This window comes from Protopterus annectens, chromosome 15.part0, assembly GCF_019279795.1.
Source record: "Protopterus annectens isolate FY-2018-M chromosome 15.part0, PAN1.0, whole genome shotgun sequence".
NCBI classification, from domain to species: Eukaryota; Metazoa; Chordata; order Ceratodontiformes; family Protopteridae; genus Protopterus; species Protopterus annectens.
The window spans coordinates 255,073,203-255,094,827 of record NC_056749.1 but is presented as its reverse complement, the minus strand read 5'-3'; the positions used below and the strand labels follow the sequence as shown (position 1 = coordinate 255,094,827).

Genomic DNA, 21,625 nt, shown 5'->3' with positions numbered 1-21,625 from the left:
TTTAAACCAATAGTACTAGAATTAGTGAATATAGTAAAAGAGGTAAAACAACTGAATTTGAGGTCTTTAGAAAAATGTAGAAGAAAACGGGAGAAGTGAGGTTTAAAAGAAGGCAGGACTTAAATGAGCTATGTAATGTTTGACTGAAAATGATTAGATAGATTATAAGTGATGTATAATGTTTGCAACTGGGAGTATGTCAGTTTGGTTTGTGATGTAAAATGCTTACAACTAGAATTGCGTTGGTGTGATTTGTTTTAATTTATAGAAATGTATGATTGTTTATGTCGTAAGTGGTGGTTTAATAAAGATGTTTCTTGTTTAAAATAATGGGGGCAGGAATTGAATAATTTATGTAATGTTGCTTAGGTTACATGATGTATAGTAATATAAGTGAAATATAATGTTTAATTTAACTTAATACAGTTTGACTACTTTTATATACATGTAAATGTGTCTATGTCACAAGTGATAATTCAATAAAGGTGTTAAAAAACTCCTCTGTGCCAAGAAAAAAAAAATAGGAGAAGTTGTGGGAGTGTAATGAGTTGGCAGATTTAGAAATTTTCTATATAGTGCTCTATCAAAAATATTGGCTGAGGAAATGGCTGTAGGGAAGAAAATAATTCTTTTGAGCTGGGATACAGAATCTGAATTGACTCAGTAAGGCCTTTTTAACTAAAATTCTGTCGGCTGCCAAAAAAACAATTGCTAGAAAATGGAAATCAGAATCTGCACCAACTATATTTGAGATATAAAATGTTATAAAAAAGATAAAAGAATTGGAAGAGGAATCTTTAGGAAAGGGAAAGAGCAAATTACATAGAAGTAAATGGAAATTTTAGGAACAATACATGCATGATAATATTTAGGAGGAGTGAAGTTTAAGGGAATGCAGAAATTCAGCATTTTTTCTAATGTTGTTCTGATGTGGAAAGAGATGATGAAACAGGGGGTAATTCAAGAAATAAGCAGAGTGGGATTTTGGCTGCAGATCCTTAAGGAGAATAACAGATGTACAGACTATTATATTCATAAAGCATAAGAAAGTATATGAACTAAGCCGTCACTAGTATGTATGGAGAAAGGATATTCTGCTAGTAGGGATGGCTGCAATTAGGGGTACAGAGAATAGGCAAAAGGGTGCTGAAATTTACTGCATGAAGCTAGCAAAGAAACCAAGGTATTGGGAGCAAATAATTTAGAAAGGTTATAAGAGGGTAATAGAGTGGGAAAACGTCAGACTAGAGGTTGCCTTCAGTATCAGGGATTGATATTAGAGTATAGGCAAGGAGGAATGGATAGGGGAATCCTAAATGAACGACATGCACTGCTTGAGTTTTTAGCTGAATTCAGAACAGAAGCTGCTGTTAAAAGGGGGATAATTAGTTGGGCATGGAAAATATTGCACAATAACTAGGATTCACACTCCTCATTTCTTGATACACTGGAAAGTATTAGGGTACAACCCAACACCCTAATAATGGGCGATTTCAACTACCCCACCATTAACTGGGAAAACTACTCATGTACCAACTCTTTTGCTCAACGTTTTTTAGAATTCATAAATTCCAGTGCCTTGGATCAACTTATTCACACTCCCACCAGGGGCAGCAGTATCCTAGACCTGGTCATCACCAACATGGGAAACCGGTTTTCCACACCAGAGGTCAATTCCTCGTTGTTCAGATCCGACCACAAGCTAATCAGCCTAGACATCCACATCCCACCCCCAGCCCCAATTAGGGAAACCATCGTAAAAAACTTCTCAAAAGCCAACTTCACACTTCTTAAGACAGAAGTGGCAAATTTCACGACACCCATGCAGAAGGACAATAGAGGTATGACTGCCGAATCCTACACAAATGCACTTTATAAGCACTTACACGAGTGCATGGATCATGCTATCCCTAATAGAACCAAGATGTTATCCTCCCAAAAAAGGAAGCCAATCTGGTGGTCCTCTGCCATAAACAAACTGTACAACAGAAGAAAGAAACTGTTGCAAAAAAGAGTAAAATCCCATGACTGGAGGAACTCCCTGGTCAACCTCAGTAAGAAGTTGAGATCCCTCATAAAATCCTCCAAAGCTAGTTACGAAAACAAAATTGCCACTGACTCTAAAGACAACCACAAAGCATTCTATAGCTATGTCAAGAATCTAAATGGGAACACTCAGATCTGCTCTGAGTTACAGCATAATGGCACTAAATATACAGAACCAACTGATATTGCCAACATCCTAGCAGATAGGTTCAGTGCTAACTTTACCCCCCTCACCCCCTAGAGGGCCCATCTCTATACCAGAAGAATGCAAAGTTCCTATAATCACGGCTGCACAGGTAAAAAAACACACTCTCCAAAGCCAAGAACACAGCATCCATGGGACCTGACAATATCCCAGGCTGCGTTCTACATGAACTACAGAATGAACTGGCACCCTAAGTACCATGTTCAATCATAGCCTCACCTCAGGCTTTGTACCCACTGAATGGCGCACCGCGACAGTTATCCCACTCCACAAAGGGGGAGCCACGACGGACCCCGGGAACTACCGCCCAATTAGCCTGACGAGCCTGGTCTGCAAGGCCATGGAACGTATCATCATGGAACTCATAAACAAAGACATTGGTAATCTCCAAACTCTGGACCCTACTCAGTTTGGATTTGTAAAAGGCAGATCATGTCTCCTAAACCTGATTGACTTCTTTGAAGCAGTCACCAAAGCCATAGATGATGGTAAAATGGTTCACACAGCTTATCTAGATCTCGCCAAGGCTTTCAACACCATCCCCCACTCTGGAATTATAGATAAGCTCACTAAACTAGGTATAAATCCCTATGTCATAAGATGAGTTGCCAACTGGCTCACGGACAGAACCCACACTGTGAAAGTAGCGGTTTCCAAATCCGACATCAGACCAGTGACAAGTGGAGTACCACAGAGTTCAGTCCTGGGTCCTCTCTTGTTTGGTATCTACTTCTCTGAAGTGCAGGCCAACACAGAAGGTCTTTGGCTAACAAAGTTTGCAGATGATTGCAAACTAGGAGCCATAATCGAAACTCCTAATGATGTGGACAAACTGCAAAAGAGCCTCACTGAGACAGATTCCTGGTGTCAAAGCCATGGCCTGAAGCTCAATGCCAAAAAGTGTATTGTCATCCCCTTTGGTAAAAACTCTGTACCCATGAACTACCACATAGCTGGTAGTCTACTTAATGCCGAAAATGTGATGAGACCTTGGGACACAGGTGGACAGTAGTCTCTCCTTTGATAATCACATCGCCGCAGTGGTCAGGAAATGCTTCTATGTGGCTCATCTCATCACAAAAGGATTCTCATCCAGAAAAAGAGGTCATTGTTCCCCTCTACTCATCAATCATTAGACCCATTATAAAGTACAACTCCCCTTTTGGTATGTACCTCACAAGACATCTGCAACAACTGGAAAGACCACAGAAATACCTCACAAAGAGGATTACTGGCCTCAAACAGATGCCCTCTGCAGACAGTCTCAAAAAACTACAGCTTTACTCCATCACATATCACCTACTCAGGGGCAATCTGTGCCTAACATACAAAGCTATGTCAAACCCAGAGCTGTTGGACATGCTCCACTTAAAGAAATCCCAATCCCTTCGAGCTACACGCTCTAGGGACCTTAACCTTGTCACCACAATAAACAGAACATGCTGGAGGGACTTCCCATACTCTGGAACAGACTACCTATCTATGTCAAACAGAGCTCCTCATTAGCACTCTTCAAGAAAAATCTTGATGATTGGATGGGAAATGGGAAATTCACCCCGGGGATCACTTATGTGGCTCTGCTCGACAGGGGCATAGGAAAATAATTTTCTTGGGTGGCGAAAGCCAGGGTACATTTTTTGGCTAGGCATGTATGGGCCCTAGGGCCGATAGCCTAGTACCTACCTATGAATCAATCAGGGAGGTTGGAAAATGTTGGGACAAGAGATTCACAAAGAAAGAACAAGGGGACATATGTTTGGCTCCCAGAAGATTTAGGATTTTTGCCTGGAAGTGTTTGCAGTAGGTATTTTTATACACCAAGCAGACAAAGAATTTTTCCTCTGGTTGATGGCAAATGGAGGTGTAATGGGGAAGAGACATGGGGACCATATGTTCTCAAAATGTAATGAGTTGGCAAACTTTAAAAATTCCGTACAGAGTATTCTGTCAGGAATACTGAGCAGACAAATAAGTGTAACTAAGGAAATTATTTTTTGAGCTGGAATACAGGATCTGAATTGTCTAGACATAGTAAGCCCTTGTTAAGTTTATTTCTGGTGGCTGCCAAAAAAAAAAAAAAAAGTTACCAGAATATGGGAATCAAAATCTATACCAACTGTACTTGAAGTAGAGAATATTGTAACAGATACAAGAGCTGGAAGTGGAATCTGTAGAAAAGGGTAGGAGTAATTTACATAGGGAAAATGGAAATCTTGGGGAATGGTACATGTAGAAAAACGTTTTGGAGGAGGAATGAGGTTTAAGAGAAGGTAGTAATTCAACAATGTGTGTAATGTCTGTATGATTATATTGTATAGAACAATATATGTGATGTACAATATTTGTAAATGTGAACTTGATGTGGTTTAATTACTTTTATATAAATTTAAGTTTGCCTGTTTCACAAGTGATAATTAGTAACAGTGTTTTTACAAAAAAAAAAGTTATACTTCTGTTCAATTGAAGCCAAGCAATGAGATTTAGAACTTGCTTGTTTCATGCAGACGTAGTGGATCTTATAAAAAGTCCTCCCCTGTATGAGTTCTGGAACATCTTTTTTTGTAACTGTAATGTTCTGCAGCTTGAGTTGCCATACCTAAAAGATTTTATTTTTATGTAGCTGTTATATCCAGTGTTGTCTGATCTGAAGTAGTTTACTTCATTTGGTCTTCAACCTGTGGGATACTGGATCCGTATCAGATCCAAGCCAGCAACCTCACTAGCATCTGCTCCGAGCTCCAAGCTCCTCCCCTTATCCATAATACACCTCCACTACCTTCCAACCCCCAGATCTTGTTTGCCGTGAATAGCTTATGCATTGTGATCTCTAGAGCTCCAGTTTTTCAGTGGGTAAAGACTTTAAAATATCTCCTTTTTCTTTCAAAAATTTTAGATAGTGATAGAGTAGGTTTCCCTTTCTCCTCCCCTCACTTGGTGCGTCGAGTTTTATAGTTTTAGGGTAGTTACTTTAGAGTAGTTGTATGTATTTTTTGCACCCCCTCCCCCCAGTGTGTTGTGTGTGTTTGTGTGTGGTGAGTGGGTGTTCTCAGCAAGAAAGAAATGACATATTTTCTTTTTTAGTTATTCTTTCTTCTGACATTATTGCTGACAAGCCTATTTTCAAAAGATGCACTTAGTGTGGCCATAAGTTATCCCCTGCGGATGGCCACACTCTGTGTTATGTGCTTGGGCGTGGCCCATCTGAGTGCAGTCTGCACTATATGTGCGGGGTTCAACCCGCGCACCATTAAAGACAGGAAAGCCAAGTTGGCCCTGAAAGGCCTTTTTCCCCCCTTCTGAGACTGTTGCCTTATCTTTGGCTTCAGTCACAGTGGCTGCTGTGGCCGCCTCTCCTCCTTCTCTTCCTCTGGACCCCCCCCCCCCCAAGGCTGGGACTCAACCTCCTGCGCAAAAGCCTGTGGAAGCGGAGTGTAAAAGGAGCAGAGAGAGTCTCAAGGGAGAAGCGTAAGAGGTCTGCGGACTTCCCTTCTCCAGTCAAAACTTTAAGGATCCATGGCTCCCCTCGTCTCCGATCTCTGAGGTTCTCCCAGGAGCCGGAGGAGACGTGCTCAGCTTCTAGGGCTTCGGTGCCCTGACCCACAAGGTCGGAGTCTGTAGCCTCGTTGAAGTCCACCCGGTCTTTGTCTGAGGTCGATATGGATAAAATGATAAGGAGGTTCATCTGTACTCAGATCCAGATGGGGGCCTTGCCAGCCACCCTCTCCCTCAGGAGCAGGGAGCTCAATTCCTTTTTTCCAGCCGATAGCTCCTTCTCCAGTCCATCCATTGAATTCAGAGTATTTGGATCCGAGGATGGCTTTAGTCAGGGGGTCTGCGCCGATGGTACCTGCTTCCTCGACGCTAGCAGCTGCCTGGAGCGTGTCAGATCCGACCAGTTCGGATCCAAGCCGCTCTTGGAGCAAGAGACTGGGTGTCAGATCTGAGAGAGTGGAATTTTTTTCATCAGCTCCGCCTTTGTCAAGGCAGGTTCCCTCCCTCTGAGCTCCGTCCACTTCGGGCATGGCTCCATTTCTCTCATCGGACCCGGAGAGACTGGCCTTCTTATTGGTTTCTCAGGAGGTTCGCTTTCCTTTGGCGTTTGTGGTAGAAAGGGATTTCTCCTCTGGATCGAGACCCCTGACTGCCCCCTCGGACTCCACCCAGACTCCCGCGGCTCTTTCTACGGTCCCCATCATTTTACCAGAGGGACTGCTCATGCTCGAGGAGCCCCAGACGCTTTCCCCCGAGGAACAAGTGGCTTGCGAGTTCCCCCCAGAGAGCCCCACTGGAGAAGTGCCTTGCAAGCATATGTGCAAGTGGAGGCATTTGGACTCCCCCAAGTCCCTCACCGAGGATACGGACTTGGATGATGGAGAAGGTTCCCCTAGGTCACCTCCCGAGGATGTCTCCTTTTGAGACATCATGGAAATCCTATGCCAGTGGGGAGGTTGGTCTGCCCCCAAACCTTCTGATGAGTCCATGTTCCTGGAGGCTTTCTGCACGGGCCCATCTACTTCCTGGGTGTCCCCTCCCGTGGATCCTTTTGTGACTCTGATCACCTCGTGGGCATGGAAGGAGCTGAACACCATGGAACCAATTCCAAAAAGACCCGACAAAATTTTGAGTCCCCCCACAGACAGGCCAGCATGGAACAAGGGCTCCTCCGTAGATGCTGCAATGGTAGCAGCAGCCACAAAGAAGGAACTTGCCCTGGAGAGTTCCTCAGTTCATCCTCCTGACCGAGAATTGCGAATGATGGACCACCTAGAGAAGTGGGTTTACACTTCAGCTGTCTTTTCAATTAGGGCGCTGAACTACCTGGCCCATGTCACCAGACTCCAACACGACATGGTAAAGGAGTCCATGTCGCAGGAGGACAGGGTCTCATTTTCCACGAGGATGGCCACTTTAAAAGCACTCTTCAGCACGTCCATGTGGCTCCTTTCACATGCTACTGAAGGAGTGGATAGGACGGCTGGGTCCGGCGTGTCCATGAGGTGCAACACCTGGCTCAGATTGTCAATTTATGGAACCTTTCAAGGCATCCTTTGCCAATGCCCCTTATGATGGCTCTACTCTCTTTGGTAAGACCGTCAAAGAGACATTAGTCCAGAGTGGGAAGGACGGGAAGACTGTCTGCCATTGGGATCCGCTTCTCGAACCCTCAAAGGTCCTTTTCCCAGAACCAGAGCGGGAAAAAGAATATGTGGTTCCAAAAGTCACAGCATTCCCGGGACACTCAGGGCTTTTCTTCCTCCAGAGGCAGAGGGGGACAGAATGGATGCCGGCCCAGAGGCAGAGGGGGTCCGAGGAATTTTGGGTCTCGAGAACCTTTCTTGGACAGACCCAGGCAGCAACCGTGGGGGGGGTGGCCTGACTGCTGTACTTTGGAGGCAGTCTGGGGACAATTGTCCTTGCACCTAGTGGTATGGGAGTCTATAACATCAGACTGCTGGGTGCTTCAGATCATATCCAGAGGATACTCTATCCCCTTTGTGGGTCCTCTCAAATCTCCCAAACACCTCCCGGACATACCACCCATGCAAAGGGAGGCAGCAGCCCAGGAGATTTCCAAGCTGCTAGAAAAACGAACCATCAAAACCATCCCTCCAGATCAGTCCAGATTGGGCTTCTACTCCAGATTATTTTTGGTGCTAAAGAAAACGGGGGACTTAAGGCCCATTCTGGACCTTTCTACCCTGAACCTGTCAGTTGCCAAAGAGAAGTTCCAGATGGTCACACTACAGTCCATTATGCCATACCTGCAAGAGAGCGACTGGATGTGCTCGTTAGACCTCTAGGATGCTTACTATCACATAAAGATGCATAGAAGCTCCAGGAGGTTTCTCCGCTTCCTGCTTAGGAGTCAATCATTGCCAGTTTCAAGCCCTACCCTTAGGTCTCACCACAGCCCCCAGGGTGTTTACCAAAGTGATAGCGGTGGTAGCGGCTCACCTGAGGCTTCAGGGGATTCAGGTCTATCCCTACCTGGATGACTGGGTCCTCACTGCTTCCACCAGGTGTCTACTCTACCAAACCAGGGATTATTTCCTGATTGTTGCTTTGCATTTGGGGATCACAATCAATGCATCCAAATCACGCCTAGATCCTGTACAGGTGATAGACTACATTAGCGCCAGGATAGATACTCTACAGTGCAAAATCTTTCTGACCTTGGAGAGAGTACGAAACCTGAGGATGCATGCCTCCCTGGTCTACCACTCATCTCCCAATGGTGGAGTCAGTGTTGAGAGCCTTAGGCTCGATGGCGGCGACCATAACTCTTCTCCCGTGTGCCTGGTTGCACATGAGCATTCTACAGTGGACTCCTGCTGTACAGTGGTCCCTGTTGGAACGGGTCTATATTGAATTAGCGAACACTAATTCATTGAACCCTTTTAAGCAAAAGCTTACAATCTCGAACACCCGGAACAGCGATTTTGTTTTTCACAGGGAAAAAAATCGCTGGGCTGATTTCGGGAGTTTGCCATTTCCTCCACTGAGGTGCAATCTCGGAAGTGGTATATTTAAGTATGAGGGGTGTCGGAGGCAAAGCCCCCCCCCACATTATATATTATATAATGTTTTGGGGGGGGGTTGGTATTTTTTTTTTTGTTTTGTTTTTGTTTTTTTTTTTTTGTTTTTTTTTGTGTGGAACAGCGATTTTTTTTTTCCCTTTGAAAAAAAAATTGCTGGTCCGGGTGTTGGAGATTTTAAGCTTTTACTTAAAAGGGGTCGATGAATTAGCATTCGCTTTTCTACAGACCCGTTGGAACTGCCATTGGCATATCCAGTTCAACTCAGTTGAGTCTGTCGGTCGTCCCTCATATGGTGGATGTGTTCTCAGGACATTTTGGAGGGATGACCCTTTGTTCCAGCCCCGGGCCAAACCACAGTGACCACGGACACCTCCCAACAAGGGTGGGGGGGCATTGTTCGGGCAGGACAGTCCAAGGCCTGTGGTCCTCTATAGAGACCAGCTTGCACATAAATGTCCTAGAGATGAAGGCGGTCCTTTTAGCGTTGCAGGCCCTTCATGCCTTTCTTCCTCTGGGAACAATTGCAATTCAATCAGACAACATGTCAGTGGTCTGGTATGTCAACAAACAGGGAGGGACCAGATCTTATCCCCTTTGTCGTGAGGCTATGAGAGTGTGGGAATGGGTGATCTCCACCGGTCGCTTTCTCATTGCAACGCACATTCTGGGACAGTCCAACATCCTAGCGGACAGGCTGTCGGACCATTTGATGCTTTACAAGTGATCTCTGAATCTTTCAGTAGCGGAACAGATCTTCTGTGAGTGGGGTCAACCTTGCTGCAATCTCTTAGCATCTCCTTCCAACGCGAAGTGCAGTGAGGTTTTTTGCTCTGAACCCCCTGCCGGTGGAGTCCCCCAGAGATGCTGTAGTTCATGCTTGGCCTCCCGGTCTTCTGTATGCTTACCCGCCAGTACCTCTTATTTCGAGGTTTCTACAGAAAGCTCGTCGACTGGTGAGCAAAGTGATCCTCATTGCCCCATTTTGGCCTCGTCATGGAGAGTAGTAGATCAGGGAGGTATGTATCCTCAGGTTTTGTACTTTCTCCGAGGTCAGGAAGATTTTGCACTGTAGAGTATCTATCCTGGCGCCAGTGTAGTCTATCACCTGTACAGCATTTCTGGGGGACTCCCCCGGCAGGGTTTTCAGAGCGAGAAACTCACTGCACTTCGTGTTGGAAGGAGATGAGAAGAGATTGCAGCAAGGTTGACCCCACTCTCAGAAGATCTGTTCTGCTACTGAAAGATTCAGAGATCACTCGTAAGGCATCAGAATGGTCCAACAGCCTGTCCGCTAGGATGTTGGACCGTCCCAGAATGTGTGTTGCGATGAGAAAGTAATCGGTGGAGATAGCCCATTCCCACACTCTCATGGCCTCGCGACAAAGGGGGTAAGATCTGGTCCCTCCCTGTTTGTTGATATACCAGGCCACTGACGTTGTCTGACTGAATTGCAGTCGTTCCCAGAGGAAGAAAGGCATGAAAGGCCTACAACGCTAGAAGGACCACCCTCATTTCTAGGACATTTATGTGCAGTTGGATCCTGGATCTGATTTCACACCTTTTGGGGGTGCCTCATCTGACTCTGGACAGTTTGAAGCTCACAGCTGGCTGCTCCAGTTCTCATGATTGTTAGGACTCCTGGGCTATCCTCTTCAGTTAGATCTATTTTGGTGGCTACTCAAAAGTCTTCGACCAGGAAGGTTTATCGCAGCAAGTGGAAACATTTTTCCTTTTGGGCCTCTCAGAGGAGTTTAGACCCCATTACGGCTCCTATTTCCATCATTCTTGATTTTCTAGCTGACATATTTCAACACAGAGCTAGTTCTTCTCCTCAAGGTTCAGTTAGCTGCCATTTCTCATTTTTATGTGGGTGAGAATTCTGCCTCTTGAGCCTCCTCCAGACTGTGTAAAGCCTTTATTAAAGGCACCTTTTTGTTATGCCCCCCCCCCCCCCCTGGTCAAGGATCCTGTTCGCCCTTGGGACCTTACTATGGTTCTTCAAGCTTTGGTCGCTCCGCATTTCGAGCCTGCTGCAACAGTAGATCTGAAATATTTATCTTGAAAACAGCTTTTCTGCTGGCTATTACCTCTGCCAAAAGGGTTTCAGAACTGCAGGCCTTGTCCATCAAAGTTCCTTATGTGATTTTTCATAAAGATAGGGTTTAACACTTCGGACCAATCCATCCTTTCTTCCTAGGGTGGCATCACCTGTCAATATCAATCAGACCATCAGTTTGCCTGTGTTCTTTCCTAATTTTACTAACAAGATGGAATACAAACTCCACTTGCTGGATGTTTATAGACAGTTATGATTCTATTTACACAGGGCAAAATATTTCCGTAAATCTGATCAATTGTTTGTATGCTTCTATAAACCCTTTTTAGGGAAACCTATCTCCAAGGTCACTATTGCTAGAATGATTTCTTCATGTATCCTTCAGGTCTACAAGGACAGAGCCATGTCTCCTCCTGGTTAGGTGAGAGCTCATTCCACTAGATCGATGGCTACGTCTGTGGCTTTTTGGTCTAGAGTGTCTTTGGATTATATTTGTTCTTCAGCTACTTGGTCCATATCTGATACATTTATTTCTCATTACAAATTGGATTTGACTTCCAGAAAGAGAGCGTCCTTTGGCTCCGTGGTGCTCCGGAATATCCTTCCATGAGGGCTTCCCAGGAGTTTAGTAGCTGGGGACTCTGTCCCACTGGTTGAAGACCAAATGAAGTAAAACTACTTCAGATAAAGAAGTTATGTACTCACCATAACTTTCCGTCTGAGTAGTTCTACTTCATTTGTCTTCAACCGTCCCTCCCTCCTTCCCCCCCGGACCTTGGCATATGAACAGCCTATGGGCTGCAGTTGTAGGTCACAAGTATTTTTTCAGCTCGGGTTATCAGTATAAGGTTCAGCAAACTTGATCTGGGAGTTGGAAGGTAGTGGAGGTGTATTATGGCTAAGGGTAGGAGCTTGGAGCTCGGAGCAGATGCTAGTAAAGTTGCCGGCTCAGATCCGATACGGATCAGGTATCCCACAGGTTGAAGACAAATGAAGTAGAATTTCTCAGATGGAACTTTATGGTGAGTACATAACTTCTTTTTTTTTTTTTGTCCATTTCATCCTTTGGCTTATCAAATCATTCGACCTTAGCTCTTTTCAGAAGCTTGGTTCTAGGGCAATGATTTCTCCCCTTACCCATAACTCCAAGTTCCCCAGAATAACTCAGATCTCATTTGCTGCTTTATATAGATTGTATTGTTACTATTATGCAAAAAGCCCAGAATTTCCACACACAAGATATACAAAATGAGAGAAATTGGAGGAAAGAAAAATACTTCCACAAGAAAAACTGCCAGATGCTTCAAATAAAAAAACTGTATTCATTAATACAACATATTTTTGAAAAAGAAAATGTATATAGGTCAAGAAACTTTGATCTGTTTGGAAAAGAAGCGTCTGAGGAAATGCAAAAATATAAACAAAACGTAGAGATTTTTGAAAAGTATAAAAAAGAAATATGAGGATGCCTGAGGAATGGAGAAAAAGTGTTTTGGTACCGATTTTTAAGAATAAGGGTGATGTGCAGAGCTGTAGTAACTACAGAGGGATTAAATTGATCAGTCACAGCATGAAGTTATGGGAAAGAGTAGTGGAAGCTAGGTTAAGAAGGGAGGTGATGATTAGTGATCAGCAGTATGGTTTCATGCTAGGAAAGAGCACTACAGATGCAATGTTTGCTCTGAGAGTGTTGATGGAGACGTACAGAGGTCAGAAGGAGTTGCACTGTGTCCTTGTGGACTTAAAGAAATGATATGACAGGGTGCTTAGAGAGGAGTTGTGGTATTGTATGAGGACGTCGGGAGTGTCAGAGAAGTAAGTAAGAGTGGTACAGGGATATGTACGAGGGTAGTGTGACAGCGGTGAGGTCTGCAGTGGGAGTGATGGATGCGTTTAAGGTGGAGGTGGGATTACATCAAGGATCAGCTCTGAGCCCTTTCTTATTTGCAATGGTGATGGACAGATTGACATATAAGATCAGACAGGAGTCCCTGTGGACTATGATGTTTGCAGATGACATTGTGATCTGTAGTGAGAGTAGGGAACAGGTGGAGGAGACCCTGGAGAGGTGGAGATATGTTCTAGAGAGAAGAGAAATGAAGGTCAGCAAGACTAAGACAGAGAATATATGTGTGTGAATGAGAGGGAGGATAGAAGAATGTTGAGTAGCGGTGGTGAAGGTGGATGAGTTTAAGTACTTGGGATCAACAGTTCAGAGTAATGGTGAGTGTGGAAGAGAGGTGAAGAAGAGAGTACAGGCAGGATGGAGTGGGTGGAGAAGTGTCAGGAGTGATTTGTGATGGACGAGTACCAGTAAGAGTGAAAGGGAAGGTCTACAAGAGGGGTAGTGAGACCAGCTATGTTATATGGGTTGGAGACAGTGGCATTGACAAAAAGGCAGGAGTCAGAGCTGGATGTGGCAGAGTTAAAGATGTTAAGATTTGCACTAGGTGTGATGAGGATGGACAGGATTAGGAATAAGTATATTAGAGGGTCAGCACAGGTTGGAAGATTTGGAGACAAAGCCAGAGAGGCAAGATTATGTTGGTTTGGACATGTGCTGAGGAGGGATGCAGAGTATATTGGGAAAAAGTTGCTAAGGATGAAGCTGCCAGGTAACAGGAAAAGAGGAAGGCCTAAGATAAGGTTTATGGATGTGGTGAGAGAGGACATGCAGGTGGTTGGTGTGACAAAGCAAGATGCAGAGGACAGGAAGAAATGGAAACAGATGATCCGCTGTGGCGACCCCTAACGGGAGCAGCCGAAAGAAGATAAAAAAGAAATATGGACATGGGAAAGAAAGAAAGATTTGATATTTATGCAAATGAGAAAGCCAGATTAATCGATGTAAAGAAGGCAGCCCCAAAGATATTCAAAGAGAAATACAGGCAAAGGCATCTGGATATGGAAAATTTTGCAATAAAATAAATCATAAAGAGGAAGTGTAGAAAAGATTAGTAAAACAGAAGTTAAAAAAATAGAAGTTGAAGTTATGGAGTGCCTGCGAAGTGAAGGATTTGGTGTAAAAGGTCTAACACAGGTTACGTCACAGCATGATGGAGTGAGTCCCCAAAGTAAGGAGAAGGGGGAAGATCAGGAGACATCTTAAGAAGAAATATAGATATGGGAAAGAAAAAGAGATTTAATATGGTGTAATATTTATGCAAAGCAGAAAGCAAAACTAAGCAATACAAAAAGAGCAGCACTAAGAGAAATACAGGCAAAGGAATCCTGACATGGAAAACTTTACAGTGCAAAAAATAAGAAGATAGAGGAAAAGAAGAAAAGGAAATTAGTAATGGAGAAGTTAAAGAAATAGAAACTGAGGTTATGGAGTACCTGCAAAGTGAAGGATTCAGTGTAGAAAATCTAATTCAGAAATCATTACAACAGGATAGAGCAATGGATATCCAAGTTAAGGGGGAAACCAGTGGAACAGGAAGCAATTGGTCAGGTGCCATATGAAGATGTTTTGGAGCCTTCCACAAGAAACCAGTATAAATGCTCACTTGAAGCTAGACAGCAAGGGAAGGAACAGGAAATTGTGGAAACTCTGATACAGTCAATGTTGAGTGATAGGACAGTGAGTTTCCCTATGACAGAGGAATGGATGGTGCAGGATGAAACTGAAGAGAATGTACCACAGGAAGATGCTATAGAACTTTGTATAGAATGCCCGCAGGAAATGGAAAACAAAAAAATGTTCCTTCAGTTTAGAAGAAAATGAGCTAAGAGAAGAGTTGCTTGATTTAATAGACATAGGCATATTAAGATCAGTGAAAGAAATATACTGCAGAAGGTCAGTAAAACCCAAAAAGGCAGAAGTTTGATATAACAAATGAACACAGTAATTAGGACTGTCCCTAAAGATTCATGCAATATAACAGATGTAAGAAGGATATATTACTGTGCAGCTAAATTAATAACTGATAAAGTTCTACCTCAAGAATACAGGGTAGTGTGAGGGAAAGGAAGGGGAGAAGTCACTACTGTCATGGAAATATTGAATAGAGAAAACTGTAAAGCAGTTAAGACAAGTGTCATTGTTAGAAGAATATAGAAGAGGGAACAGATTAACAAAAAACTAAGCAAGATAGATGTGATAAATGCAATGTACAGTGTTAGAACAGACCAGGATCTATCATGCACTAACACAAACTAAAAATCTTAGCACAGTCAGAAAAACTTAACAAGATACACAGATGAATGTAAAGAAAAAGTACAAAATAAGCATTTCTTGATGACCCAAAAAAGTTTTATAGAGAATTGGGATCCTGTGGAACCATAACAAAGATGCTAAATGGACAGAAGAAGTAAAAGAAAGAATATGAAATTTAAAAGTGCAAGGTATAAACTGCAATCAAGTAACAGCTAGAGAGATTGAAACAAAGTTAAGAAAAGCCTCTAATTGGAAAACGTCAGCCCCAAATGCAGTACCTAACTTTTGGTTAACAGTATTAACATTTTTGCATGAAGATTTAGCCATGAGTAAAATCCATTTATATGCACACCCTGAACAGACACCAACCTGGCTAACAACAGGAAAAACAATGCTCCTACTTGAGTGAACCTGCAAGCTATCCTAAAAATTATAGACCAATAACTTGCTTTCCGACGATCTATAAATGGGAATTGATACTGACAGAGTTTATAGTCATTTAGAAGAAAACTCAATTATGGCATTAGAACAAAAGAGCAATAAAAGAAAGTCATATGGACAAAGGATAATTTGTTGTTAAATAAAGTCATAGTGGAGAACTGTAAAAAGGGAAAGAATCTAAGTATGGCATGCGCCGAGTACAAAAAAGCATTTGACAGTATCCCACATTCATGGATAAAAAGAGTGTTTAAAAATGTATAAGATACACCCTACACTGATTTACAGTGACCATGAAAAAGTGGCAGACCACTTTGCAATTGAGCCATGATGAACAACAAATTATTATCCCAGGGATAAAAATTCAAAGGGGGATATTCCAGGGTGAGACTCTTGTCATCACAGCTCTTTTGTCTTGCCCATAACCCATTAAGCTGTCTACTTAATAGATTAGGTTATGTCTACATTTTGGCTCCTAGAAAACAAAGTGTAAAAACTTCTCATCTTCTTTTTGCTGATGATTTAAAACTGTATTGGTCATCAGATGAGGAACTGAAAGCACAACTGCAAGTGGTCAAAACTTTTTCGGATTATATAAGAATCATTTGGTCTTAATAAATGTGCAAAAGCAACCTTTAAAGCAGGAAGACTGCAGCACCAAGAAAACAGCCTGGGACAAGAATGTGATATAAAAGAACATGAGCAAGAGGGAGTGTATAAATATTTTGGAATTGACGAAAGATCAACAATAAAACATGAACAAATGCGAATAAAACTTAGGAATACTTTAGAAGACATAAATTAATTCTGAAAACAGCATTGACATCTAGGAACAAAATCCAAGCTGTAAACCAATTTACTCTTCCTGTCCTAACTTACAGTTTTGGAGTGACTGAATGGCCCCAAAACATGTTGGAGAGATTAGATAGGAAAACAAGGAGGATAATTTATAAAAATTAGTGCATACCAAGATTATATATTCCCCGTTCCGAAGGAGGGATGGGCCTTCTTGAAACTGAGTACATGTATAGATCTGCAATAGTGGGATTCAACACATCTGCTAACCTCACAAGACCCAAACATAGTGAAAGTTTTGAAACATGAGGAGACTAAACCTAAGATGACTTCTCTGATTAATCTAGCAGAAGCATAGCGGCGCCAAGCAGGAATGGAAGTCAAACCAGAAGCAGATAAAAATCAGGCAGCAACTGAATGTGCCAAAAAACAAAAGAAAGAATGTAAGGTGAAGGACCAGATAAGAAGGCAAGAAATGTGGAAAATACATAAATATAGTGGCAAGTATAGAAAACTTCTGGAAGAACCTCACGTTGATCAGGAACTAATGTGGGAATTAAGGAGAGGCGAGTTCAAATCAAGAGATGAAAGGGTAATATTGGCGGCCCAAGATAGTGGACTGCGTGTACACATTGGTTTACAAAGTCCATTGAACATGTGGAAGAAACAGACAAATTTAGGTTTTGTAAAATTGAATTGGAAACGGTTGCACACCTCGTTGCTGGTTGTGACATACTAATGACATAAGGACTATATACTGAAAGGCATAAAAATGTGGCAAGATTGTTGCACTGGGGATTGTGCAAAAATTATGGTACTGAAGTGGCTGAAAAACACTGGAAACATGAGCTACAACGCATCACAGAAAATGATGAAGTTTACATTACATGGGATCATCCATAACCAACAGTTCAAAAGATAGATGCTAGAAAAACGAATATAGTGGTCCATGAAAAGAAGACAAAAGTAGTATTGATCATTGAAATCGCCACAGCCAGTGACTACAGTGTCGTGCGTGCAAAGACAAAGTCATAAAATATCAGGATTTGTAGGCAGAAACTAGAGCAATGTGAAAGAAAGATACCAGACAGTCTCAATAGTAGTAGGAGCAATGGGTCTTATAAAAAAGAATCTACAATCGTATTTAGATACGTTACCACTACATGTAACTCGGTACAAATTGCAGGAGTCATTACTGGGCACATTGCAGGTGCTGCAAAGTGCACTCCTGGCTGACATCAAAGATTGAAACAATACTAATTTCATGAACTTTAGTTGTACTTTGACTTAGGAATGGGGTCCATTCCCGTCATGATATTAGAAACCAAAAAGATTTGGAGAAATTAAAAAAAGTCATGGTTCTCAGTTGCTCTGAAATTTAAAGATAAGTGGTTGTGTTTCTTGGGATAATATTGTTAGTTTTTGCTACCAAGCCCTTCTTTATACTTTTTTCCACCTTTATCCCCCCCCCCCCCCCAAAAAAAATAGTTTATAAAGTTTTAAGCTTAGGATGTTACTTCCTTTCTTATCACTTTTGTATAGCTTTACTAGTTTAGATTTAGGAGTAGTGCTACTAATACCTCTATATATTGCTGCTTTATATGTTTTTCTAAACTGTGAGAGCTGTTAGCAATGTTGCAGTTTTTCTACCAGCATGCCAAACAAGGCCACTCAGTTCAAGAAGTGTTTGGCCGGCAGCCACAAAAATTCCGCTGCATGACCCTCTTTCCATGTGTGTGTTATGTCCCATGGATGCCCATTAGGATTCAAAATGCAAGGCATTTTCCTCTTTTTGTCCCAGGGCTCTTCAAGGACCAAACGTGTTTTGAATGGCCGCCTTCTTCCCACCCAGATGAGTTCAGCTCCTGCTGCACCACACATCTTTTCTCCGGCAGAGAAACCACGCATGCCTCAGGAGGAGAAAGATAAGGAGTGAGATCTAGAGAAAAAAAAAAAAAAACAAGGATTCATAGAACAAAGTTGAAAAACCAAGAAAGTAATTGCTGGTTCTTACAGAATCCCTTGGTTTATTTATTTATTTATTATTTATTTTACGTTTGTTAACCGGGGGTGTCTGAGCCGAAAAGACTCTTTTTCAGCAGAGGCCTGGGCAGAAAAGCTCCACATAGAAAAATTACAGATACATTTAAATATTTAGACATGATCAGTGTACACACAAATAACTGACATGTTTTTATAATGGTATGCAGCACATCAACAGTTGCAGTGGAGAGAATAAACAAGAAAATCTTAATTTAAAAATAAAGGTAATTAATAGGTTTGTGGTGTACAGCTGAAATTTGGAACATAGGTAGAATACATACATAGTACACAGGTACAGTACATACATTGTAGATTAGCCGGTGTTTGTGAGTAAGAGTGAAAACTATTATCAAATACTCTAGGTTTAGTATGTGTACTTTATCCGTTTAGCAGGAAAGAGACCTAAATGTTCAGATCTGGAACCTTTTTGGATTCCCCTTTCCCTCCTCACTTTTCACCTGCGCCAGTGAGTCCCAAGCTTGATTCTCATTTCCAGCAGGAGAGGTGTTCATCCCTACCACTTTCGGCAGCGTTGTCTCTTTGGTCCTTTCATTCATCGAGGATCTTTTCTGAATCAGATGTCAACAAGATGATGTGGTGGTTCCTGCAGATCCTGATTCATATAGGGAGTCACTTTAATGCTGACCCATTTAGGAGCTCAGGTATATCCCCAACTACCCCTCTACTGCTTTCTCCCATTCCAGTCTGATCTTCTGATCAGAAGCTCACATATCCAAGCCTTCCCTCTAGAGCACCTACATGATTGTCAAAGTTTACAGCCTTTTCAACTTCCATATTTTTCTTGACTCTCTCAACTCTTGGCACAGTCAGATCAGGAGTTGTCCTGAAGCCAAAGCCTCAGAGCCAAGGCTCAAAAGTCAAGATTGACTCAAGTTTTCGGATCCATCCCTTCTCCTCTGTGTCTCAGTGCTTGACAACTCAGTGCAGTTGTTGTGGCTGAGGATGTCCCTACAGTTCTTCTTGTTGATCCAAGGCTTATTTCTAATGCCCTGATAGTGTTTTTTGGCTTTCAAGGAGTTTGCGAGAGTTTACTCCAAATTGAGAAGAGGTCTCTGTCATGCTTTGCTCAGTCCCAAACTCTTGTCAATCTGGTGTCCGATTCTCCTCATACTGGTTGACAGGGACAGTCAGCCTCCTGCAGCCTTGGGGATTCGTGCCATGTGAGTTCTCAGTCCACCTCTGAGCCTTTGCCTGGAAGCCCGCATGGTGGACGTGCTGAGTAAACGGACTTGTGAGAGGAGGTAATTAAAATTCATCACCAGAGTCCGTCACTGAAGACATAGACTTTTATGAAGGAGAAGGTTCCCACAGTATCCTCTAGACAGTGTCACCTTTGGTGACATTCTAGAGTTAATGAAACAACGAGGGAGTTAGTCCTTAGAAGCTCCCCCTCCTGACAAGTCACTGTTCCTCAAGGTGTTCAGGCTGGCTCATCTACCTCCTGGGTGATGCTGCTCACCGTTGTGTTCATATACCTAGTTTCTCAACAGGCATGGAAGAAGCTTGATGTGGTGGAGCTAGTGACACAAAAGCCAGGCAAACTATTAGTGGCCCCAGAACTAGAACACACTGGAGCAAGGATCAGTCGGTAGATGCTGTGGTGGTTATGACAGCCACAAGAAAGGAACTCTCCAAAGAGAGCACATCTATCCATCCCTTTAACAAAGACTCTAAGGCTTTGGAAAGATTTGGAAATGGACATATGCCTCACTGTGACTTTTGCTGTAGTCCATAGTTGGCCCTTGAGTCTTCTTTGTCTTTCCTTCAGAAGATACAATGCCATAGTTAATCTCATTGCCCTTTTTTGGCCCTGGCAAGTTAGCGTCCTCTTTCTTTGGCCTCGTCTAGTACATCCACCTTGGGTGTTGGATCCTTGCACAGATTTTTTCCATCACCCATCTAGTCGGCTTCACTGGAGACTAAAATCCCTGAAATAACCATATGATTCCTCTTATTTTAATGGTGGCCAGAATTTCCAGGCTTTCTGCTCCAGTAATTCACATTTTATCTTCTTCACAAAGAAACAGTTACCAAAAAAGTTTGTCTGAGGAAATGGAAAATGTTTACCATGTGGGCTTCTTCCAAAGGGTTAGACCCCTTTTTCATTCCCAAACCCATCCATTTTGGACCACTTAGCAGAGCTTTTTCACAAAGGATCCAGCTTCTCAGCCATCAAGGTTAAATTAGCAGCCATTTTTGATTTTCACATAGGACAAGACCAAACTTCTGTTGCTTTTGTAATGATTTCAAAAGCTTTCCTAAAAGGAAGCTTCTTAAGACTGACAATCAGAGAACCATTTCCTCTTGGGATATTACCAACATGCTTCAGACTTTAACAAAAGCTCTTTTCAAGCTTGCCTGTACAGCAGATTTAAAATATCTGTCCTTAAAAACTGTCTTTTTGGTGGCTATCACCTCTGTAAGGAGAATCTCGGATTTGGAGACCTTATTATGCAAGCCCCCATAACTGTTTTTCATCAGGACAGAGCATCTTTAACAGCAAATCTCCACTTTCTCCAAAAGGAGTCCTGTGAAGAAAACCTTAATCAGAGGATCAGTCTATCAGTGTTTTCCTGAAATTTTCTAACAAGGGAGAGTATATTCTACACTTGCTGGAGGTGTTATTTACACAGGCAAAGGATATAAGGAAGTCATATCAGCTTTTCATTGCTCTTACTAAAACTAAATTTGGTCAGGAGGTATCTAAAGTAATTGTCCAGGTGGCTTTCCCACTGCATAATGTTTGTATATGAAAAACTAGGACGGAAGCTACATGTTAAACCAAAGGTTCACTGGACCAGGGAGGTAGCTACTTCCACTGCCTTTCCTATTGATGATATTTGTGCAGCAGCTACTTGATCTACTGTCCACAACTTTGTGTCACTTAAGTTGGACATACAGTCCACATCTCGTATATCATTTGACTCCGCTATCCTAAGGAATATTCTTTCTTGTTTCCACCCAGATGTTTCGGTATCTAGAGAATGTCCCTAAGGTTGAATCAGATGAAAATACAGTATTGATTATGAAAGTTTTGAAATTACCATAATTCTAGATCCATGTTTGTCCTGTTTTCATCCATTTCAAGGTCCCTCCCGCTGTTCCCCAGCTAAAATGGACTCCTATTGAACAGTTGGACCTGACCGTGGGCCTTGTTTCTGGAGAGCCTATTACTTGCTGTTGTGCATATTTTTATCATCATTTCCCACTATGTAGAATTGACCCATATAGAATTTATGGGGTACTCCCTTATGACTAAGCAGGCAGACTCGATCTGAAGTATTCTAGGGAACTTGGGGATTTATGGGTAAGGGAAGGAGTCA

General features: G+C 42.6%; 1 protein-coding gene across 1 annotated transcript in view; it reads left to right on the top strand.

The window, feature by feature from the left end:
• Positions 1–21,625, top strand: part of ATRX (ATRX chromatin remodeler) — a 3,779,564-nt gene that overhangs the window by 3,643,552 nt on the left and 114,387 nt on the right. The gene's annotated exons all lie outside the window — the stretch shown is intronic.